Source organism: Hyperolius riggenbachi, chromosome 2 (genome assembly GCF_040937935.1).
Source record: "Hyperolius riggenbachi isolate aHypRig1 chromosome 2, aHypRig1.pri, whole genome shotgun sequence".
NCBI lineage: Eukaryota > Metazoa > Chordata > Amphibia > Anura > Hyperoliidae > Hyperolius > Hyperolius riggenbachi.
In genome coordinates, this window is record NC_090647.1 from 79,845,151 (window position 1) to 79,871,287 (window position 26,137).

Here is a 26,137-nt window from a genome sequence, read left to right on the forward strand (position 1 = left end):
TCCATCAACATGTCCGCTGGCGCATTGTGGTCTGTTCCATGAATTGGACCAGTTTTGGCTCTAGTGTGAACCCAGCCTTAGGCCCGGTTCACATTAGCGGTCGCCGTCCGGAATCGCCGTGCCGGAGCCGGACCACATGCAGAACGGACGGAACGGACGCACGGCATAGCAATGAAAGCCTATGCGTCCGTTCACATGCGTCCGTTTCGTTCGGACCGGATCCGGACTCCGGCATAAGACCCAACATGCGCTATTTTTTGGTCCGGCTCCTCCGGCAGCCGTATCCGGAGCGGAGCCGGACTGCACCATCCGGCCAATACAAACCAATGAGAACCGGAGAGCGCACAACACACTGGCTAAAAATCCGGATGTTCTACCCCACTTCCTATGCATATTGAAGCGGCGATTTTGGATGGGGACACATGGGCAAACATTTTGGAGTGGAGCAGCAGTGATTTTAAACGTGCTGGAGATGTTGGCAGTATGTCGGAGGTGGAGGTGAGTGCTAAACAGCGGAGGGCCTGATTCCACAGGTCCACCTTCTGCTGACCTCCCAGACCCCAACATTTTTATTCTATTTCTACTATCTTTTGCCAAACGGATCCGGATCGCATCCTGATGAACACCTGATGCAACCTGACCGGATCGGATCCGGATCAGAACCGTACGGTTCCGGTCCGGATTCGGTCAGGTCATCTGGTCCGTTTGGCAGAGAACCGCAAGTGTGAACCGGGCCTAACTTAGAAGTTATAAAGTGTTGGTGCTTCTCTTCGCTGAAGTGACTGAGCTGTTGCCAAGGAGATGTGTCTGTGCAGCAGAGGGAGGGAGCAGAATCAAAACAGAGGCTGAGACTGTCTCCTGCCTTTGCCAATGAGACAGAGACAAGCTACCTTGTACTGCTCTCTGCAGTGAAAGTAAATGTTTTTAAACACGGGGGAATGCTTTTGAATGTTCTTTTATGTAACTAAGAGTAGTTACTGAAATGTTAGTTTTGGGAGTATAATCCCACCTAAAAAAAAATAAAATAAAGACAGTGGAACTCCAGGCATCAGATTTAAAATAGCCAATTTACATGTTGGAAGCGTATTGGCACAGAAGTCCTGGAGCCCTAGATTCCGCCCTCCCTCAATCCTGACATAAACACGCGTCACCCACCTTACCACACTGCCATTGTGTGCTGGATGCCCCCGTTCTCTGAAAGGCCTGGCCTGCAAACTTCTCCTCCTCCACCTGCCTGCCATGCCTGAACTCAACATCCTGAAGCCGCGCTGATGCCACCGTACCCGAAACATAGAGAACTGGATGGGCAGTATCATCCCGCTTGCCTATCCAGCACTCTGTGCTCTGGGGGTGGCGGTGTCCACGCGATTACGGAACGGTGGGTGCGGGTTCGCAATCCCATGGCAGCCCCCTCTTAGCACACTAGTGCCTCTAGGTTCATGCCTAGTGCTAAATCCAGCTCTTGTTGTATGCACGTGCTTTTCAGATGCAGGGGAGGTGCTTTATCAATAAACTTCAACATAGAGTGAGAGACTTCACTCATTTTCATTGCTGTACCCCCTTCCCTCTTCTAGCCTGATCAGTGACTGAAAATCTCAGATATGGTGGGCTGGCAGGGTGAGGCACTGGATTTACACATGCAGGTAAGGTAGGCTGGGCATGAACCAAGGGGGGGTGAGTAAATTGCTAAAACCAACACGTATACTTAACATTACATGCATAAATACTAAATAACAATACTGCTTGGTGAGGATTTTTTAGTTTTTGTCTGAGGCCCCTTTTACACTTACCTAGGATTCCTGCATTCCTCTCCACTGCCACATAGGCAATGCAAGGTTATAGAGCCTTGCACACTTATTGCGGCCCGTTGCGGTGCAGCGGAAGTGTCTGATCCACCGCTTGCCCAATGCAGAGACAACAGCATGTTACGGTGTCAATGCATCGGCCATGGGAGTGATGTAAGTGAATTTTTAAAAAGGTTGGTGGGGGTGTTGTGGCATACATGCGCGGAACAGGAGTATTATGGGGATCCCCAGGAATCCCATTGACATACTTCCTGTCTAGAGTGGAGTACATCACTGGGTGAAGGAGGGGGGGGGGGGTGCAGTGGCACTGTGCATATGACCCTGTTGGGTTACGCTGCTGCAGGGTCATAATGTTTGTGATTCTGTGCAATGCAGCGTGGAATAGCACCGCAACGCACGCATCAAGTGTAAAACCATCCTGAAGCTAAATTTTAAGCGGTCTACAGAGGGGATAAAAGTTCCACAATATACACCTATTATCTCAAGACTGCGCAGTCATCCTAATACAGACATACATACCTATATAGTATTTACCATTCTATATGGAGAGAATACAATAGCAATCTCTTCCAATAATATCCAGTGTAGAAACAAGTAACATCTGAAGCAAAGAGATCAGTGTTACAGTTAGGAAACTTTTTAAATGGTTTAATTAGCTCAGTATTTGAAATCTTCATGAAGTCTCAGGGTATGTCCACTTGCCGACCGCGTCACACCGATGAGCGTGCACGTGGCGGCAGCCCCAGGATCGCCTAACGCCGATCGGCGTAAGGTCCTGGAGCAGTGGTTTGCAGGAGATTGGAAGGCGGAGCTCCGCTTTCAGTCTACCAGCAGCGATCGCCACTCGGAGAGTGTTTTTGACGGCGAAACCGCCGTCTATTAACATAGTACAGCGCTTCAATCTAAGGCAGCGCTGTACTGGGGACAGCCGTGTGACACAGCTGTCCCCCTGGGACACAGGAGAGTAATCGCCTCTCATAGGCTGAAACCTATGATAGCCAATCGCAGTTATTGGTTGGCTGTCGGGAGGGAGTTGAGTAAAAAAATTATAATAAATGGCTAAATTAAAAAAAAAAACATAAATATTTATTAAAAAAAAAATCAAACACTGGGGGAGAGCGATCAGACACCACCAACAGAGAGCTCTGTTGGTGGGGATAAGGGGGAGGGAGGAATCACTTGTGTGCTGAGTTGTGTGGCCCTGCAGCAAGGCCTTAAAGAGACTCTGAAGCGAGAATAAATCTCGCTTCAGAGCTCTTACTTAGCAGGGGCATGTGTGCCCCTGCTAAAACGCCGCTATTCCGCGGCTAAACGGGGGTCCCTTCACCCCCAAACCCACCCCCACAAGACTTGGTCGCAAAGTTGGTTGTGAAAAATCTCTTCCTGGAGGCAGGGATAACGGCTGCAGCCCTGCCTTTAGTCGCGTCTATCAGACGCGCATCGCCGCCTCTCCCCCGCCCCCCTCAGTGAAGGAAGACTGAGAGGGGCGCGGGAGAGGCGGAGATACGCGTCTGACAGACGCGCGCGGGGGGACGGCCTGAGGCGGTTAGCCCAATGCGGAAGCGCTCCCCCGCTGAAGGGACCCCCGTTAAGCCGCGAAATAGCGGCGTTTTAGCAGGGGCACACATGCCCCTGCTATCTATGAGGTCTGAAGCGAGATTTATTCTCGCTTCAGACTCTCTTTAAAGCTACAGTGGCCAATTTAGCAAAAAATGGCCTGGTCTTTAGGGGGGGTTTAACACTGCATTCCTCAAAAGAAACACAGAGGTGGGCGGGGAATGGGGAAACCTATAAAGTTGTTATTATTTATTTATAAAGCGCCAACATATTCTGTGGCACTGTACAAAGTAGGAAAACAAACAAGGGATACATAATGATACAGACACTGGTATATATATCAAATATGGACATTGGTACTAAATACAGAACTGGTGGTTACAATGACAGCTGTAACATGATGAATAAAATGTATAACAGAGTGCAAGCTATTAAATGAATAAAATGCTAAGACACAAAAGGGTGAGAGAGCTCTGCCCTCCCGAGCTTACAATCTAAAGGAATGGGGGGAAACAAGAGGTGGGGAAATATACAGTATAAATACAGGAAGTGCGTGATTAGGTTATTTAGTAAGGAGTAAAACTAGACGCGAGGTTGAAGGGTGCATGGCCTAAGATAGAGCATAGGCTTATCAGAAAAGGTGAGTTTTGAGGGAGCGTTTCAAGATTTCAAAGATGGGAGAGTGGCGGATGTGCTGTGGAAGAGCATTCCAGAGGAGGAGTGAGGCACGTGAGAAGTCTTGTACACGTGAATGTGAAGAGATAATTGTAGAAGAGGATAAAAGAAGCTCCTGTGCAGATCTGAGATTGCGGTTGGGTTGGTATCTGGAAACTAATGAGTAGTGATGGGCTTCCGAGTAGGAAGCCCTCGAATTCGGAATTCAAATGAGGCTTAATTGCCTCAGGTGTGCGAGCGGGAGACAGGAGGTTACTTACCCAGAAGTCCATCGGCTTCTATGAGTCTCAATTCACTTGCACCTAAGCTGGAAGGAGGAAGTGCATTAGTGAGTCTTGGATTGTGTCCCATAGGTCACATTTAAGTGAATTGAGACATATAGAAGCTGATAGGTCACATTTAAGTGAATTGAGACATATAGAAGCTGATGGACTTCTGGGTAAGTAACCTCCTGTCTTCCGCGCGCACACCTGAGGCAATTAAGCCTCATTTTAATTCTGAATTCGAGTGGCTTCCTACTCGGAAGCCCATCACTACTAGTGAAGAGATGTACAGGGGAGAGAGATTGTGGAGAGCTTTGTAGGTTAGGGTTAAGAGTTTGAACTGGATCCTCTGGTTAATTGGCAGCCAGTGAAGAGCTTGACAGAGAGTAGCCACAGAGGAAGACCGAGAAGAGAAATAAATTAGATGAGCAGCAGAGTTCAGTACAGATTGGAGAAGTGCCAGTCGGTTAGTTGGAAGTCCACCAAGCAGGGGCATAACTAGAAATCACTGGGTCCTCCTGCGACACAAGATGGGGCCCCCTCCCCCCCTCGCTTTCTGCGCAGGTAAACTGTCCATTTCTGATGGAGCAGAACTGGCGCTGCAGACTCCTCCAGCATCACTACAGTACACAGCACTTGGGGAGGGGTAGAAAGGTTGGGGGCTGGCTGCTGTACACAAGACCCTGCTGCGCACAGAATAGGGACTGTCAACAAATCTTTGTCTGCAAAACTTTGTATGATTCCTTATCAGTGGCTGAGCACAAGCAGTCATTAGAACAATTGTGCAGCTTTTTCTCTCTGCTTCCTTAATTGTCAGTCTCTCAGGACAGGGAAAAGAAACTTCTTCCCCCACAGGGCACCTTGTGGCTTCTGGGCCCCCAGCGGCTGCATCCCTTGCAGGATCTATTGTTACGCTTGCCACCAAGCAATATATTGCAATACTCCAAACGAGATATAATAAGAGCATGTACTAACATTTTGGTTGTGTCCTGAGTGAGAAAAGGTCAGATGCGTGCTATGCTTTTCAGTTGGAGATAATAGGAGCTGGTTAAGAAGTTAATGTGAGTAATAAATGAGTGGGAAGAATCAAATATTACCCCTAATCACCGTGCTTTGGGAACTGAAGTTATAGGCGTGTTATTAACATTTATTGTAATATCAGGCAGAGGTGGACAGAGATGGTGGAAAGACGATTAGCTCTGTTTTATTCATATTAAAGAGACACTGAAGCAAAAAATAAATAAAATGATATAATGATTTGTATGTGTAATACAGCTAAGAAATAAAACATTAGGAGCAGAGACATAAGTCTAATATTATTTCCAGTACAGGAAGAGTTAAGAAACTCCAATTGTTATCTATGTAACAGCCATTGAGCTCCTGACTTTCAAAGTTGCAGAGAGCTCTGTCTTCTGAAGCTTGTTATCTCAAGTGTCTGTCAATGTATTTTATTTTTCTCTGCAGAGAAGGGTTCAAAAGTTCACTTGCCTGCTCTGTAAAATCATTTAGAATGCTGAGTAGCGTATAAACTGCAAGTATTAGAGAACGATGCAATTTTATTTAAAAAAATCTATATAACTGAAAATAAAAATGAGAATATTTTCTTTGCTACCAATCTTCTAGTCATTATCCGTACTACACAACCAATTCATTATATTATAATTTTTTTTCCGCTTCAGTGTCTCTTTAAGTTTTAAGAAGCGAGAGGACATGAAAGAGGAAATATAGTGGACAGACAGTCGGGGACCTGTGTGAGGAGGGAGTTACGGATTGAGGCCGAGAGGCACAGTTGTGCATCATCAGCATATAGGTGGTATTGAAAGCCAAATGAGTTAAGTTACCAAGGCATGTAGATGGAAAACAGGAGGAGACCCAGGACAGAGCCTTGAGGTACCCCTACAGACAAAGGATGTGAAGAGAAGGTCTGATCTGAATAAGAAACAGTGAAAGACCTTCCAGAGAGATAGGAAGATATCCAGGAGAGAGCGAGACCCTTTATTCCTATAGATGAAAGGATCCGTAAGAGTAAAGTGTGGTCGACAGTGTCAAATGCTGATGACAGATCTAGAAGGATGAGTATGGAATAATAGCCTTTGGATTTAGCTGTGAGGAGATTATTGGCCACTTTAGAAAGAGTTAAGGGGCCCATACACCTAACGATTTTTCCGCCGATATACGGCCGATTCGATCACAGTGATCGAATCGGCTGTGAAATCGCCGCGCACACCGCTGACAGAATGATCGATTTCTGTCCGAAATCGATCGCTCCCGTCGACTCCCATCCGTGCGGAAAATTTTTCTCACTCGCCGCCGGGTCGGGAGTCCGTCGATAACGGCGTTCAAATGCCCGACGACCGACGCAATACAGCCAGTATACATTACCTGTTCCGGCCGGCGCGAGTCCCCTGGTCCCCGCTGTCTTCTTTCCGCGCTGGGTTCCGGACCGGCTGCAGCTACACAGAACTTACTGTCCTGGCTGGAAGTTTAAACAGTAGAGCGCCCTCTACTGTTTAAACGTCCCATGGACAGGAAGTTCAGTAGCTGCAGGAACTGTCTGGAGCCCGGAGTGGAGAAGAAGACAGCGGGGACCAAGGGACTCGCGCCGGCCAGAACAGGTAATGTATGCAGGGGGGGGGGGGGGCGGCAGCTCCACAGATTGTGATCGGATTCAGGCTGAAATCGATTCACAATCTGTTTGCAGTAAAGGTGGCTGTTAGAACCTATTCTATATCACCTTGCTTCAACACCATTAACTTCTTACAGTTGCGTCTCACAGACTGTGAGACCACTTTGACTCTCACCACAGCAAACAGGAGATAGACTTTTCTCAGACTTCTTCAACGTTTACGGAGTTTATTCAGGAAACAAAAATACCGATAGATACAGTTTATCATATCCTAGCCACGCCAATCTTCATGTTGCGTTACAAGCTTCTTGATTAGACTTCCTGCTGAAGTCAATCAGGTACCTTCTTCCTAACTACGTTACACTAGACTACCTATGTACAGCATACATTATATCAGATTACATATAGAATGGAAATACTTAGATGTTCCAGTCAGCCTTTAGATCTAGTGGGAAAGTCAGAAGCATAGTGAGCTCTGAGCGCCCACCTAGGTTTTTAATACCGACTAGGAAAGAGTTACATGTGACATCATATTCGCCATCCCCTAGACCCGACTATTGGTTGGGCCACCTCGTGGTGTCATAATACCCACCCACTCGAATTAATATTTAATGTCACCTTTCCTTTACTTATTGGAATGTGGATATTTAGTAAATATGGCTGATGTTTATTGTTCCAGTGGCGTACAAGCTGAGGTCAGTGAGACCTGCGGCCTTGTCCATAGAACAGCTTCTTGGTATGTTCTAGTTCTGCTGACAGAACTGCAGATTTTCTCTCTAAGAGAAAATCCCTTAAAGGGCAGGTCTGCCCCTCAAGCCTTTTTGACTAACTCAGTCCAAATAACTGAGGCCTACTTAAATTATAACAGTGGCCATACGATCCCTCTCTGATCAGATTCGATCAGAGAGGGATCTATCTGTTGGTTGAATCTGATGGCAAATCGACCAGTGTATGGCCACCTTTACATCACTGATGTCCTGGAATTCCTCTGCATAGACATTCACAAATTATTCTCTAACCTAAAACTAGAAAAAAAAATCCAGTTTATATTTCCTAGATTCATTGTTATCCACTGTTCTCCAATGTCAGCACCTGTGCCAAATTTCCTGTTTATAAACAATTTGGGCAAGAAACCTGAAATGACCCATCTGGAGAAGTTAACAATAGATGCTCTGTCAATAGGGCAACTTGACTCAAAAGACAATGTAGCAGCTTTCTGGAAACTGAGACGGTAGACTCTGCAGCTTTATCCAGCATGGTTACACATGACACTGTGCACGGTTATATAAGTAGGTAGAACATGGCATAGGTGGGCTCAGGTATAGGGAGGTTAAGTTCAGGCTTGCTGTAGAGACCTAATAAATTATGTTTTTACAATATTAACCACTTGAGGACTCAGCCTTTACCCCCCCCCTTAAGGACCAGCGCTGTTTTTTCCATTCAGACCACTGCAGCTTTAACGGTTTATTGCTCAGTCATACAACCTACCACCTAAATTAATTTTGGCTCCTTTTCTTCTCACTAATACAGCTTTCTTTTGATGCTATTTGATTGCTGCTGCGAGTTTTACTTTTTATTACGGTATATTCATCAAAAAAATGATTTTTTTAACTTTCTGTGCTGACATTTTTCAAATAAAATAAAATTTCTGTATACATGCAGCGCGAAAAATGTGGACAAACATGTTTTTGATTAAAAAAAACCCATTCAGCCTATATTTATTGGTTTGGGTAAAAGTTATAGCGTTTACAAACTATGGTGCAAAAAGTGAATTTTCCCATTTTTAAGCATCTCTGACTTTCCTGACTACCTGTCATGTTTCATGAGGGGCTAAAATTCCAGGATAGTATAAATACCCCACAAATAACCCCATTTTGGAAAGAAGACATCCCAAAGTATTCACTGAGAGGCATAGTGAGTTCATAGAAGATTTTATTTTTTGTCACAAGTTAGTGGAAAATGACAGTTTGTCACAAAAAAAAAAAAAAAAAAAAGGTTTCCATTTCTGCTAACTTGTAACAAAAAAAAATGAAATCTGCCATGGACTCAACATGCCCCTCAATGAATGCCTTGAAGTGTCTATTTTTCAAAATTGGGTCATTTATGGGGTGTGTTTACTGTCCTGGCATTTTGGGGGGTGCGGAATTGTAAGCACCCCTGTAAAGCCTAAAAGTAGTCATTGCACTGTGGGCCCCTTAGCGCAGTTTGGCTGCAAAAAAGTGTCACACATATGGTATCGCCATACTCGGGAGAAGTAGTACAATGTGTTTTGGGGTGTATTTTTACACATACCCATGCTGGGTGGAAGAAATATCTCTGTAAATGACAATTTTTTGATTTTTTTTTACACACAATTGTCCATTTACAGAGTTATTTCTCCCACTCAGCATGGGTATGTATAAAAATACACCCCAAAACACATTGTACTACTTCTCCTGAGTACGGCGATACCACATGTGTGGCACTTTTTTGCACCCTAACTGCGCTAAGGGGCCCAAAGTCCAATGAGTACCTTTAGGATTTCACAGGTCATTTTGAGAAATTTGGTTTCAAGACTACTCCTCACGGTTTAGGGCCCCTAAAATGCCAGGGCAGTATAGGAACCCCACAAATGACCCCATTTTACAAAGAAGACACCCCAAGGTACTCAAGTAGGAGTATGGTGAGTTCATAGAAGATTTTACTTTTTGTCACAAGTTAGCGGAAAATGATTTTTATTGGGTTTTTTTACCAAGTGTCATTTTCCGCTAACTTGTGACAAAAAATAAAATCTTCTATGAACTCACCATACTCCTAACGGAATACCTTGGGATGTCCTCTTTGTAAAATGGGGTCATTTGTGGGGTTCCTATACTGCTCTGGCATTTTAGGGGCCCTAAACCGTGAGGAGTAGTCTTGAAACCAAATGTTTCAAAATGACCTGTGAAATGCTAAAGGTACTCATTGGACTCTGGGCCCCTTAGCGCAGTTAGGGTGCAAAAAAGTGCCACACATGTGGTATCGCCGTACTCAGGAGAAGTAGTACAATGTGTTTTGGGGTGTATTTTTACACATACCCATATTGGGTGGGAGAAATATCTCTGTAAATGACAATTTTTTGATTTCTTTACACACAATTGTCCATTTACAGAGATATTTCTCCCACCCAATATGGGTATGTGTAAAAATACACCCCAAAACACATAATACTACTTCTCCTGAGTACGGCGGTACCACATGTGTGGCACTTTTTTGCACCCTAACTGCGCTAAGGGGCCCAGAGTCCAATGAGTACCGTTAGTATTTCACAGGTCATTTTGAGAAATTTGTTTCAAGACTACTCCTCACGGTTTAGGGCCCCTAAAATGCCAGGACAGTATAGGAACCCCACAAATGACCCCATTTTACAAAGAGGACATCCCAAGGTATTCCGTTAGGAGTATGGTGAGTTCATAGAAGTTTTATTTTTTGTCACAAGTTAGTGGAAAATGACACTTGGTAAAAAAAAACCAATAAAAATCATTTTCCGCTAACTTGTGACAAAAAGCTAAATCTTCTATGAACTCACCATACTCCTAATTGAGTACCTTGGGGTGTCTTCTTTCTAAAATGGGGTCATTTGTGGGGTTCCTATACTGCTCTGGCATTTTAGGGGCCCTAAACCGTGAGGAGTAGTCTTGAAACCAAATGTTTCAAAATGACCTGTGAAATGCTAAAGGTACTCATTGGACTCTGGGCCCCTTAGCGCAGTTACGGTGCAAAAAAGGGCCACACATGTGGTATCGCCGTACTCGGGAGAAGTAGTACAATGTGTTTTGGGGTGTATTTTTACACATACCCATATTGGGTGGGAGAAATATCTCTGTAAATGACAATTTTTTGATTTCTTTACACACAATTGTCCATTTACAGAGATATTTCTCCCACCCAATATGGGTATGTGTAAAAATACACCCCAAAACACATAATACTACTTCTCCTGAGTACGGCGGTACCACATGTGTGGCACTTTTTTGCACCCTAACTGCGCTAAGGGGCCCAGAGTCCAATGAGTACCGTTAGCATTTCACAGGTCATTTTGAGAAATTTGGTTTCAAGACTACTCCTCACGGTTTAGGGCCCCTAAAATGCCAGAGCAGTATAGGAACCCCACAAATGACCCCATTTTACAAAGAGGACATCCCAAGGTATTCCGTTAGGAGTATGGTGAGTTCATAGAAGATTTTTTTTTGTCACAAGTTAGCGGAAAATGACACTTGGTAAAAAAAACCCAATAAAAATCATTTTCCGCTAACTTGTGACAAAAAGTAAAATCTTCTATGAACTCACCATACTCCTAATTGAGTACCTTGGGGTGTCTTCTTTCTAAAATGGGGTCATTTGTGGGGTTCCTATACTGCTCTGGCATTTTAGGGGCCCTAAACCGTGAGGAGTAGTCTTGAAACCAAATTTCTCAAAATGACCTGTGAAATGCTAACGGTACTCATTGGACTCTGGGCCCCTTAGCGCAGTTAGGGTGCAAAAAAGTGCCACACATGTGGTATTGCCGTACTCGGGAGAAGTAGTACAATGTGTTTTGGGGTGTATTTTTACACATACCCATATTGGGTGGGAGAAATATCTCTGTAAATGGACAAATGTGTGTAAAAAAAATAAAAAAATTGTCATTTACAGAGTGATTTCTTCTACCCATCATGGGTATGTGTAAAAATACACCCTAAAACACATTGGTCTACTTCTCCCGGGTACGGCGATAGCACGTGTGGCACTTTTTTGCAGCCTAACTGCGCTAAGGGGCCCAACGTGCAATGACTACCTTTGGGCTTTACAAGGGTGCTCACAATTTAGCCCCCCCCCCCCACATGACAGGACAGTTAACAAACCCCACAAATGACCCCATTTTAAAAATAAGACACCACAAAGTATTCCATGAGGGGCATGGTGAGTTTATAAAAAAAATTATTTTTTGTCACAAGTTAGCAGAAAAGGATACTTTGTGAAAAAAAACATAAAAAAAACAATTTATGCTAACTTGTGACAAAAAACAAAATCTTCTATGAACTCACCATGCACCTCACGGAATACTTTGGGGTGTCCTCTTTCCAAAATGGTGTCATTTGTGGGGTCTGTCCTGGCATTTTAGGGCCTCTGCAATCATTACATGTACGGCCAGTATTTATGCTATACTCCTTATATTGGACATACAGGTAGTGCATTCTGGGCTGAAAGGAAAAATGAACGGCAAACATCCCTTCATTCGCTTCGATCAATGTGGATGAACAAATATCTGCCAAAAAATGTGAAACAAAAAGAAAAGAAAGAGGGACATAGGAGCTGCCACCCCAAAAATCCAAACTCACCAGCTCGTATGCCCAGGCAAACCTGATTTATTCATCCACATCGATCGATGTGAATGGAGAAATCATTGCTTGAGTTCTTTTTTGATACAAAGTGCTTGCCAAAGCATATGAACCCCAACACCGCTCCTCGGCCCATATGCCTCGGCAAACGTATCTTTTTTACTGTGGAGGAGAAATCTCGTCCTACAGCGCTGCATGCACCGATTTTGTGTATCCTGACAGAAGCGCAATGCTTCTGTCAGGATGCATCATCAGTGCTGCAGCTGATTGGTCGGTCGGTCGGTCGGTCGGTCGGTCTGGATAGAAAAAAGAGAGAAGAAAAACGAAAAAAACAAAAAGGAGGGGAAGGCGTCCGCCTGGACATAGGAGCTGCCATCCCAAAAATCCAAACCCACCAGCTCGTATGCCCAGGCAATCCTGATTTATTCATCCACATTGATCGATGTGAATGGAGAAATCATTGCTTGAGTTCTTTTTTGATACAAAGTGCTTGCCAAACCATATGAATCCCCAACACCACACCTTGGCCCATATGCCTCGGCAAACGTATCTTTTTTACTGTGGAGGAGAAATCTCGTCCTACAGCGCTGCATGCACCGATTTTGTGTAACCTGACAGAAGCGCAATGCTTCTGTCAGGATGCACCATCAGTGCTGCAGCTGATTGGTTGGTCGGTCGGTCGGTCTGGATAGAAAAAAGAGAGAAGAAAAACGAAAAAAACAAAACAAAAAGGAGGGGAAGGCGTCCGCCTGGACATAGGAGCTGCCACCCCAAAAATCCAAACCCACCAGCTCGTATGCCCAGGCAATCCTGATTTATTCATCCACATCGATCGATGTGAATGGAGAAATCATTGCTTGAGTTCTTTTTTGATACAAAGTGCTTGCCAAAGCATATGAACCCCAACACCGCTCCTCGGCCCATATGCCTCGGCAAACGTATCTTTTTTACTGTGGAGGAGAAATCTCGTCCTACAGCGCTGCATGCACCGATTTTGTGTATCCTGACAGAAGCGCAATGCTTCTGTCAGGATGCATCATCAGTGCTGCAGCTGATTGGTCGGTCGGTCGGTCGGTCTGGATAGAAAAAAGAGAGAAGAAAAACGAAAAAAACAAAAAGGAGGGGAAGGCGTCCGCCTGGACATAGGAGCTGCCATCCCAAAAATCCAAACCCACCAGCTCGTATGCCCAGGCAATCCTGATTTATTCATCCACATTGATCGATGTGAATGGAGAAATCATTGCTTGAGTTCTTTTTTGATACAAAGTGCTTGCCAAAGCATATGAATCCCCAACACCACACCTTGGCCCATATGCCTCGGCAAACGTATCTTTTTTACTGTGGAGGAGAAATCTCGTCCTACAGCGCTGCATGCACCGATTTTGTGTAACCTGACAGAAGCGCAATGCTTCTGTCAGGATGCACCATCAGTGCTGCAGCTGATTGGTTGGTCGGTCGGTCGGTCTGGATAGAAAAAAGAGAGAAGAAAAACGAAAAAAACAAAACAAAAAGGAGGGGAAGGCGTCCGCCTGGACATAGGAGCTGCCACCCCAAAAATCCAAACCCACCAGCTCGTATGCCCAGGCAATCCTGATTTATTCATCCACATTGATCGATGTGAATGGAGAAATCATTGCTTGAGTTCTTTTTTGATACAAAGTGCTTGCCAAAGCATATGAATCCCCAACACCACACCTTGGCCCATATGCCTCGGCAAACGTATCTTTTTTACTGTGGAGGAGAAATCTCGTCCTACAGCGCTGCATGCACCGATTTTGTGTAACCTGACAGAAGCGCAATGCTTCTGTCAGGATGCATCATCAGTGCTGCAGCTGATTGGTCGGTCGGTCGGTCGGTCTGGATAGAAAAAAGAGAGAAGAAAAACGAAAAAAACAAAACAAAAAGGAGGGGAAGGCGTCCGCCTGGACATAGGAGCTGCCACCCCAAAAATCCAAACCCACCAGCTCGTATGCCCAGGCAATCCTGATTTATTCATCCACATTGATCGATGTGAATGGAGAAATCATTGCTTGAGTTCTTTTTTGATACAAAGTGCTTGCCAAAGCATATGAATCCCCAACACCACACCTTGGCCCATATGCCTCGGCAAACGTATCTTTTTTACTGTGGAGGAGAAATCTCGTCCTACAGCGCTGCATGCACCGATTTTGTGTAACCTGACAGAAGTTCAATGCTTCTGTCAGGATGCATCATCAGTGCTGCAGCTTATTGGTCGGTTGGAAAAAAAGAGAGAAGAAGAAAAAAAAAAAAAAAAAAAAGCAAGCAAGCAGCAAAGCACTTCAATAACATTAACTTTTTAAACTTTATTAAATATGTTCAAACCAAACAATAACATTGGTAACCAAATATTAACTTTTTGCTTACCTGTTTTTTTTTTTTTTGTTTTTTTTTTTACCTGCGAGCTGAGGATAAACTTCTCCTCCCCCATGGGTCAATGTGCAAAGTGCAAATCGCACAGATATGTGGCGAAGTACATTATGCATTCTGTCCCAAGTGAAAGGAGAGGTTTCTGGCAGGCCAGTGTATTTGGATCTCTCAAAACCTGATGTTTGGGTTCACACTGCATACTGGCCTATCCGGTCGGTCGAGCCCGCCGCACCGTCTCGCCCAAAATAGATCTTCAGGGAATACCACAAGAGTAGCATTCGGCCTAGTAAATTAACTGCGTCGCCATAGACTAACATGACTTCCGGGCCGACCCAAATTGCCGCAGAAGCCACGCAGTAACGTAGGCATGCACTAGCGTTAAGTCAAGCACTTCCGGCGTAGGGGGGGACCGCAAAGTGTGACTTTTGCCCTAACGCATCGCGCCAGTGTGAAATAGCACTGAGAGACCCTTGTGTGCCTACTGCTGTGTCTGTAGTTCCCTAGGTTCTAAAAGTGTGTCTTCTCGTGGTACCTCTCATAACACTCCCCTAGGCATAGGCCAGGCTGGTCAGGACAGCGGGGACAGTAAACGGGGGTGTCACGCCTTATTCCAGCCTTGCTGCAGACACGACATCTTTTTCTGGGGTTGCGTTGAGTTTGGGTACTGGGAATCGGGTAGGCGTAATGCCTTCCATGCAGCCTGCTAGTTGCATTTGGGGGTTGGGCTCTGGCACCTTCTGGCACCTTCTGGATAGAGGAGTGCCGAAACAATGTCTTCCTGGAGTTGAAGGAAAGATCCAGTTCTCCCAGCCTTACTGTAGAGAACAAAGCTGTTGTACATCGCCAATTGAATTAAATACACAGACACTTTCTTATACCAGCGTCTGGTTTTCCGGGAAATTAAATAGGGCCCTAACATCTGGTCATTGAAGTCCACCCCTCCCATGTTGGCATTATAGCTGTGGACGGCGAGGGGCTTTTCAATGACCTCTGTTGCCCGTGTAATTTGTACTGTCGTGTCTGTGTGAATGGTAGACCTCTTGTCCTTCCATTTCACCGAGAGCAAGTCATCGGTACACAAGGCGGTCCTCTCCCCCCGTTGAAGTCTGGTGTTAACGAGCTGTTGGGGGAAACCCCGGCGACTAGGCCGCACGGTGCCACAGCATCGGATTCCTTCTAACTTTAAGTGCTGAAAGAGGGCCACACTTGTGTAAAAGTTGTCCACATAAAGATGGTACCCCTTCTGGAACAAGGGTGACACCAAGTCCCACACAATCTTTCCACTGCTCCCCAGGTAGTCAGGACATCCGACCGGCTCCAATTTTGAGTCTTTTCCCTCATAGACCCTAAAACGAGATGTATAGCCTGTGGCTCTATCACAGAGCTTATACAGTTTCACCCCATACCGGGCGCGCTTGCTTGGGATGTACTGATTTGATGCCAAGGCGCCCGGTAAAATGTACGAGGGACTCATCTACACAGATGTTCTGTTCAGGGGTATAAGCATCTGCAAATGTGGATGACAGGTGGTCTATGAGGGGCCGAATTTTGTGGAGCCGGTCATAAGCTGGGTGGTCTCTTTCATGACAGGTGTCGTTGTCATTGAAATGCAGGAAGCGCAGGATGATCTCAAATCGCGCCCTGGACATGGCAGCAGAGAACACGGGCATGTTATGTATTTGGCGTGTAGACCAATAAGAGCGCAATACATTTTTTTTAGTAATACCCATGTTGAGGAGAAGGCCCAAAAAAATTTTAAGTTCGGAAACTTGGAGTGGTTTCCACCGAAAAGGCTGGGCGTGGCAGCTTTTCGGATGGGCGGTTATAAATTGTGTGGCATATAGGTTGGTCTCAGCCACAATTAAGTCAAGGAGATCCTGGGTGAGGAACAGTTCAAAAAAGTCTAGGGCCGATCCTAGTTCAACTGTCTCCACCTGGACTCCAGACTGGGCGGTGAAAGGGGGCAGTATGGGTGCGGCGGGATCAGGGGAATGCCAATCAGGGTTTGCCAGCACCTCTGGAAAACCAATGGGAGTACGGGCCCGTCTACTTGGTGGCTGCGGATCGGATCTTAATTCACGTACCACCGAACCAGTTTCTACTTCCAGGATGGTGTCCGCCACTTCATCAGGGTCTTCTGCGGAAGTACTGGTGTTGATAGGTCCAGGAGATGCTGCGCTGCTGGTGCATGCCTCACCAAGAAAAATCAGATCAGCGCCACTCTGCTGCCCTTGAGACTGATCTTCCGCCACCTGCAGTCCAGTGACATGGGGTGTGGTACGCCTGGCTCTAGCCGGGACCTCAACCTCGTCATCGGAACTATCGGTCAGAGAGCCACTGCTGTCTACAGGATCGTACTCTGAACCCGAAGATTCGTCGAATAAGTCAACCCAATCATCCTCATCCGACTGGTCCATGTACCTGTAGATGTCTTCATTGGAAAACCTCTTTTTTGCCATGGTGGCCTGCTAAATTTAGGAGGTATTCCTCTGAGACTACCCAGGAAAAGAGCACCTACCTAGCGAAAGGGAGTACTTGAGAGGTAGAAAGCTGTGGTCACTGAGTTTAGATAAAAAAAATCAAAACTGATGTTTACAGTGCCACAGCTTGTGTACAGTGTTTTTTGCAGTGATCAGAAAAAAGAAATTTCTGTCACTGCGGTGGGGCGGGCTGAACGCAGTGCAGGCGAACGATCAGGTCTGATCGGGCAAACACTGCGTTTTTTTGTGGATCCTAGAGACCCTAATATAGATCTGACTGTGATCACTAATAATCACTTACAGATACTATATAGTACCAATGCTGATTAGCGACAGTGATGACGCTAATTAGTGACTGTGGTGCAGTGGGCTGAGCACTAACTGACACTAACAACCCTTTTGCTTAGCTAACTGGCCTAACTGTTTGTTACCACTAGTGATACTAAAAAAGTTTTTAGATCACTAGGATAGTGATAGTGATGTTGATGGTGAGGGGGGGGGGTTGGGGATCAGAGAGCAATCACAAATAATCAAAAACAATCACGAGACAATTACAACACAATTACAGCAATCGGCGCAATCAAAGCCAATCACGGACCAATTGAATCCAATAACGTGACAATCAAAAACCAATTACGTGACAATTGAAGCCAATCACACGACAATCGATGCTAATCACAGGGCAAAACAGCCAATCAGTGGGCAATTGGCACAATCAAAACCAATTACGGGCAATTGAAGCCAATCATGCGACAATCGAAGCCCAATTACGTGACAATCGAAGCCAATCACACGACAATCGATGCCAATCACAGTGCAATTGAGACAATTGTAGCCAAACAAAGCACAATCAAGCCTTACAGACAGGAGATAAGATACACAATGGCAGGGGGGAGAATATACGCAATCAATGAACTAGGACGGTGTGGGGAGGATCGGAAGGGGTGGGGGGGGGGGGGTGATCAGATACCCCTAAGGGGTAGTTAGGGGTCTAATCTGATGGATAGGAGTGACAGGTGGTGACATGGGGTGATAGATGGGTTATTGACAGGTGATAAGTGGGTGTTTACAGGGAAAAACAGATGTAAACAATGGACTGCTGATGTGATCAGGGGGGGTGTCTCGGAGGGATCTGAAAGGGTGGGTGGGTGATCAGAAGCCCCTAATGGGCAGTTGGGGGTCTGATCTGATGGGGGGCAGTGGCAGGTGGTGACAAGGGATGATTGACAGGTGACGGATAGGTGATTGACAGCTGATCAGCGGGCAATTACAGGGAAGATAGATAGATGCAGTATACGGGGGGGGGGGGAGATCTGAAGGGGTGGGGGGTGATCAGATACCCCTAAGGGGCAGTTGGGGGGTCTGATCTAATGGGGGGCAGTGACAGGTGGTGACAAGGGATGATTGACAGGTGACTGATAGGTGATTGGCAGCTGATCACTGGGGAGATAGACAGATGCAGGGGAGATAGATAGGTTCAGTATACAGGGGGGGGGGGGGTCGGGGGGGAGATCTGAAGGGGTGGGGGGTGATCAGATAACCCTAAGGGGTAGTTAGGGGTCTGATCTGATCAATAGGAGTGACAGGTGGTGACAGGGATTGATTGATGGGTGATATGGGGGTTGGTTAGGTCTGATCTGCGTGCTGCAGGGGGGTACAGGGGGGTGTCTGATGGGTGCTGCGGGTGATCGGGGGGTCTGTGGGGCTCCTAATGTGTGTGTGTGCTTTCACTCACTGTGCCTGCTCTCCTCGCTGGTGGTCGATCGCTAAGTGTGACCACCAGCGGGAGGCAGGCAGTATAATACAGTTTGTTACCTAAACAAACTGTATTATACGCGTTCTATTGGTTGTTTTGAATTTTTACAGCCCGCCGGCGCTGCTGATTGGCCGGCGGGCTGAAGTCACATGGGGGCCGAATAGTATGACGTAGCGATCGCGCGATCGCTCGTTAATTAGGCTGCAGCCGGCGACGCAGTACTGCGTCGCTGGTCCTGCAGCTGCCACTTTGCCGACGCGCGTTATGAGTGCGCGGTCGGCAAGTGGTTAAAGTGTACTCAAGGCTTTATGTGACATGATGAGATAAACAAATGTATGTCACTTAAGTGTCCCTCAGAGGGGCTCACAATCTAGTCCCTGACGTAGTTATATGTCTATGTATGTACAGTATGTGTCGTATAGTGTATGTATTGTAGTCTAAGGCCAGTTTAGGGGAAAGACAATTAGCTTATCTGTATGTTTCTGGGATGTGGGAGGAAACAGTGGTGCCCTGAAGAAACCCACACATACACTGGGAGATCATACAAACTCCGTGCAGATAGTGCCCTATCTGGGATCCAAACTGGGGATCCAGTGCTGCAAGGCGAGAGCGCTAACCACTACGTCACTGTGCTGCACGCAGTAGTCTTCTGGTATTAAAACTCGACATCAAACCTGACAAAGTACACTCAAATCTTAACACTAGCCCTCATTCTATATAAGTTTGCCTCTCTGCCCCTAGCCCCCCCCCCCCCTCCCCAAGATCCAGACAGCCCCCCTTTTGCAATAATCTTGTAATTGCCCCTAAAGGCTTAGGAAATAATGGAATAAAGGGTATACTCTAAGGTTGTAAGCCCATGATCCTTTTATACTCCACCGAGTCTTGAAAGTATGGTACATACAGCGCACACACGGGTGATCACATTGACCTTGTCACTGGCAATTAATCTTAATTCTTCTACCTCCCTGACTTTCTCAATCCTGTGAAACCAGATTTATTGGGGGGGGGGGGGGGGGGGGGAGTGGTAGTTTTCCAAAGAGCTGGGATTACTGCACATGCAGTGCTCACCAGGCAGGGCAAAATAGATTTCTTGTAGCTTTTGGAAGCTTTAGAAGGCCCATGGCGCAAGAAAGTCTTGGTTAAATTGCAAGGGTATACTAGAAATCTTATGAATCAGCCGGTAAACATGTTTCCAATAAGATTAAACTGCTGGGAAGTCCCAATCTATATGCTATACAGTGGTGTGAAAAACGATTTGCCCCCTTCCTGTTATCTTATTCTTTTGCATGTTTGTCACACTTAAATGTTTCTGCTCATCAAAAACCGTTAACTATTAGTCAAAGATAACATAATTGAACACAAAATGCAGTTGTAAATGATGGTTTTTATTATTTAGTGAGAAATTAAACTCCAAATCTACATGGCCCTGTGTGAAAAAGTGATTGCCCCCCACCTTGTTAAAAAATAACTTAACTGTGGTTTATCACACCTGAGTTCACTTTCTGTAGTCACCCCTAGGCCTGATTACTGCCACACCTGTTTCAATTAAGAAATCACTTAAATAGGAGCTATCTGACACAGAGAAGTAGACCAAAAGCACCTCAAAAAGCTAGACATCATGCCAAGATCCAAAGAAATTCAGGAACAAATGAGAACAAAAGTACTATAATTGAGATCTATCAGTTTGGTAAAGGTTATAAAGCCATTTCTAAAGCTTTGGGACTCCAGCAAACCACAGTGAGAGCCATTATCCACAAATGGCAAAAACATGGAACAGTGATGAACCTTCCCAGGAGTGGCCAATCGACCAAAATTACCCCAAGAGTGCAGAGAAAACTCATCCAAGAGGCCACAAAAGACCCCAGGACAACATCTAAAGAACTGCAGGCCTCACTTGCCTCAATTAAGGTCAGTGTTCAAGACTCCACCATAAGAAAGAGACTGGGCAAAAACAGCCTGCATGGCAGATATCCAAGGCGCAAACCACTTTTAAGCAAAAAGAACATTAAGGCTCGTCTCAATTTTGCTAAAAAAAACATCTCAATGATTGCCAAGACTTTTGGGAAAACACCTTGTGGACCGACGAGACAAAAGTTGAACTTTTTGGAAGGTGCATGTTCCGTTACATCTGGCGTAGAAGTAACACAGCATTTCAGCAAAAGAACATCATACCAACAGTAAAATATGGTGGTGGTAGTGTGATGGTCTGGGGTTGTTTTGCTGCTTCAGGACCTGGAAGGCTTGCTGTGATAGATGGAACCATGAATTCTACTGTCTACCAAAAAATCCTGAAGGAGAATGTCCGGCCATCTGTTCGTCAACTCAAGCTGAAGCGATCTTGGGTGCTGCAGCAGGAAAATGACCCAAAACACACCAGCAAATCCACCTCTGAATGGCTGAAGAAAAACAAAATGAAGACTTTGGAGTGGCCTAGTCAAAGTCCTGACCTGAATCCTATTGAGATGTTGTGGCATGACCTTAAAAAGGCGGTTCATGCTAGAAAAACCTCAAATAAAGCTGAATTACAACAATTCTGCAAAGATGAGTGGGCCAAAATTCCTCCAGAGTGCTGTAAAAGACTTGTTGCAAGTTATCGCAAACGCTTGATTGCAGTTATTGCTGCTAAGGGTGGCCCAACCAGTTATTAGGTTTAGGGGGCAATTTCTTTTTCACACAGGGTCATGTAGGTTTTGAGTTTTTTTTTCACTAAATAATAAAAACCATCATTTAAAACTGCATTTTGTGTTCAATTATGTTATCTTTGACTAATAGTTAACGGTTTTTGATGAGCAGAAACATTTAAGTGTGACAAACATGCAAAAGAATAAGAAATCAGGAACGGGGGCAAATAGTTTTTCACACCACTGTATATAGTGCCCAGGCGCATTGTGACATCGCCAGCAAGTGGTTTCTACTGATGGGAAGATTTTGTGGACTTTACCGCCAATATCATGATGTTAGGAACTTGTAGCTTTGTTTGCTCAGAAACATTCAGAGACATCTTATGCACCAAAAGAAACATTTTCTCCCATTGAATTGCAGAGAACTGCTTTCCTACTGCTTTGTGCCTTATGACTTTCCTCCAGTAAAGGTACCAGTTTGGAATCGTCCTATTCATTTAGTAAGCCTTATAGCCAGGAAATGACATGTCTATGGGGACCTTCAGCCCTTTTCTTAAAAGGCTGTGTATGGATTTGGAGGGTGTAAGGTCTCTAGATCTCACAAAATGTGCAATTTGTAAGTACTTCCACATGGAAATGGGGTCAGGAGAAGTCACATTTTTGCACTTATCAAATGAGTACAGCAGGCCATTGTTCAGAAAATCAACTACTCTTGGAAAGCAAGATCCTGAGCATCCATCAAGGAATCCCTCGCTCTGGCCAGGGGCAAAGTGAGGATTCTTAAGCAATGGTGTCATTGGATCAATCATATGGGAGAGGGACAACTTCTGGGAGCAATGGCAAAAGGCACCAAGTGAAGCTGTAAGTAAAGGATGCCCCCCTGAACCAGCCCTATGGGAATCTATCATTCAGGGTAAGTCAATCAGGGTTCCCACCACAAAAATCTGCTCCATGGAAACCCAGTTCTTGGAATCACTGTGAGCGAACCAATAATTCTGTTGTGCAGCTAGGTGGTATTTTAACTGGGACGAGCCAAGCGATGTATTTTGAGGTGTTTTATAACTGTGGTACTTGGCATGCAAAAAAAAAAGAAGGGGAAACATGAAAAAATGCAAGATATTTACGCCTAATTCTCCTCAATAAAGTGCCTGTGAGACTAAAAAATACTTGGAAAAATATTACCCAAAGAAGGCCTAGTTTGTCCTGAAAAAACAACATATGTATCACTTTGATGGCATAAGTAAAGCTATTGCTGTATCAATAGTGACATAGCTGATATGCCAAAATTAATACCCCGGAACATGAAGTCGTTAACTAGTCCTGTGTAAAGTTCTGGTTCAGTTTATGATAGTTATTTAGGTTTTTTTTCCATTAGCCGGGCGCAACCGGCAGCAGAGTTACATCTTACCCTACTATCCATGGCGGCCTGGAGGGGGAGTAGTAATTAACGCCACCTAGTGGTTGCGCCCGGCTAACAGAATAGTACTGTTATTTATTTGTCTGCAGGACACAAAAACGCCATGTAAGGCTCCCTGCACACTGCATGCAATTCTGATTCCGCTTTTTAATCAGTTTTTACATCCGATTCCGATTTTTAATCTTTACTGCATGCTGCATTTTTGATCCATTTTTCTGTTGAATGTATTCAGGGAAAATCGGAAGCGGAAACGGAATCGCAAAATGGATTTGCAGCGTGCACGGAGCCTGAAGTTGAATTTTAAACTCCAAGCAACTTGTGACCAGTTACTGATAACAACAGGACTCTAAAAATCGTGATGTAAAAATTGAAGTTGTTTTGCTTGTAATAATGTATTCATACCACTAGATGGTGGTCTTTCCTCAGTTTGCACACACTACTGTACAGTATTTTATTTTAAAGCAAAAGCAAAAGTTTGCTTTCCTAAAACAGAAAGAATTTGCGATAATTCAGGTTAGAGTGAGCTCGAGATGTCTCCCAGGCACCACTGCTGAATATATGCAAATTAACCATTGTACCCTTAGAAGCTAAACACACCTCCAGAACCGCTGGAATGCAATGATGTGTCAGCTTGTTAATGTGTACAGAGCCATAATAATCCAACATGCATACAGGCTGTTTCGGATTGTTTGATCCTCATCAGTGCATGGCATGGATTAATTTGGCTCTATGGAGTAGGGCTTGTAAATCCGAGAGGCACAGACTAACCAGCAAGCTCATGGTGACCCAGAACTCATTGGGGTGTGTAAGGGACTACAATGGTCCTAAAAGCCCCCTTACTAAGATGTTATTTTAAAGCTGGAGAACATTACTTAAAGGGAACCTGTACTGAGTAAAATTATTTAAAATAAACACATGAGGTAACTTCAAATGAACATTACATAGTTACCTTGTCATCAGTTCCTCTCAGAAGCTCACCATTTTCTTCCGACAATGATCCCTTCCAGTTCTGACAACATTTTGTCAGAACTGAAATATATCAGTTGCTGTCAGTTATTTATCAGTTGCTGTCAGTTATATCTGAGAGGACAACTGATGTGCCAAGTAATGTCCATGTTTCCCTATGGCTCAGGTGGGTAATATTACAGTTTAACAGTGTGCAGACCAGGAAGCTGTTATGGGGTAATGGCCATTTTCAAAATGGAGAACAGAGAATTCCATTGATCACAGTGGACAGGATGCGGGAGAGGAGAAAGAGATTGAGGAGTAGACTATATGGGGGGGTTAAGTATGACTTGTGTATGTTTATTTTGACTTCTAATTTTCAGCTCAGGTTTTCTTTAAAGGGAAGGTCCAAGCTGACAAAAAAAAAACCTCCACTTACCGGGGCTTCTTCCAGCCCCTGGCAGTCGTTCTGTGCCCTCGCCGCACTCATCTCACTCCCGGTGTCCTGCGCTGAAGAAGCCGACCTCGCCAGGCCGGCTTCCGGGTCGGCTTCATGTGCGCTCCACGGCGCGGGTCACGTGGTGTACGTGACGTCATCGGGTCTCTACTGCGTAGACGCAGTAGTTCTGCGCCTGTGCAGTAGAGACCCAATGACGTCGCATACACCACGTGACCCCCGCCGTGGAGCGCACATGAAGCCGACCTGGTGAGGTCGGCTTCTTCAGCGCAGGACACCGGGAGTGAGAGGAGCTGCGACGAGGGCACAGAACGACTGCCAGGGGCTGGAGGAAGCCCCACGTAAGTGGAGTTTGTTTTTTGTTTTTTTGTACAGCTTAGATGTTTCCTGTAAAGTGGCACTGAAGCAAAAAAAAAAAAAAAGTATGCTATAATGAATTGTATGTGTAGTACGGATAATTAATAGAACATTAGTAGCAAAGAAAAGAGTTGCATAATTTTATTTTCAGTTATATAGCTGTTTTTCTATAACATTTATTATTATTATTGATTTATAAAGGGCCAACATATGCCGTGGCGCTGTAACATTTATTTATTGTATTTATAAAGCGCCAACATATTACGCAGCGCTGAACATTAATTTAGGTTACAGACAATATTTAGGGGTGACATACAGCAATATGACAATACAGGAATACAAGAAAACCAGATCACACCGCACAGTATGAGTACTAGGTAATGCTTAAAGCTCAACACACACCATACAATCTTGGTTGTTCAATCTTACCACTTTCATGTAGTATAAAGCCGCATCTACACGCGTAGATGCGGCCGCGATGCTCATTATCAATCGAGCTGCTGATGCGGCTCGATTGATAAGATCCAGCAGGACGGATCTTCGCACCGCCGATTCCCTGCTCGATCCTCGCGAGGGGACAATGGCAGGGAATCGTGCGGGAGATAAGCGGCGCCGGCGGGGACGAGCGGGCACGAGCGGGGAATCGAATGCGGCGCACGCGCGGTGAGCGGGGACACGGCGGGCCCGCGGAAGAGGTGATCCGGCGGCTAATCGAGCCGCCGGATCGCTTCAATGTCCCATGGTGTAGATGGGGCTTAAGAGCTTATCCAATCAATCATTCAAGGTATTTTCAGTCTGTTGGCCCTTATACTACATAGATTTGGTAAATCTGTACAACCAAGATTGTATGGTGTGTGTTGAGCCTTAGTCAGTCACTAGATGGAGCATGGAGATTAGGCAAATTAGGTTCACTCAACTGCATAGCATGGGTGCACAGTAATGGAGGTGCATGATCAGGTGGGACACAAAGGCTATCATTCATAAAAGTGTGTTCGGTAAAAAAAATCCATGCGGCAAAATACTGCATTTGGTATTTTAGACTTCTGTGTGCTCATTCATAAAAATGTTTACAGTTGCGATAGCACTGCGGTATTTCCCCGAACTAGGCTGGCGGTAGGCTGGCGGAAACACAAGAAGCTGCCTGAGTTGTTACATTTTCTCCTCCAGAGACAGAGTTACAATAGAAGAGGCAGCCCCAGCATCCCTTTACATGTGCATTTTTTTCTTTAAACTGCCTCTGTTTGCCCTGAATCTGCCCTGAATCTTTCTATTAGTCATTCTAAATCTATTTAATTGCCACAGCTTAGAAGAACTTCAAGAAATGTTACACATGCAGGATTTCTGATGTGAAATATATCTGAAAACAGATACCCAAGGGGTTAAAAAACACAGCTTTGGTATTCTGGGATGCCTTTTTTTGCTTTGCTCTCACTACTGCTGCCTGGGAGGTC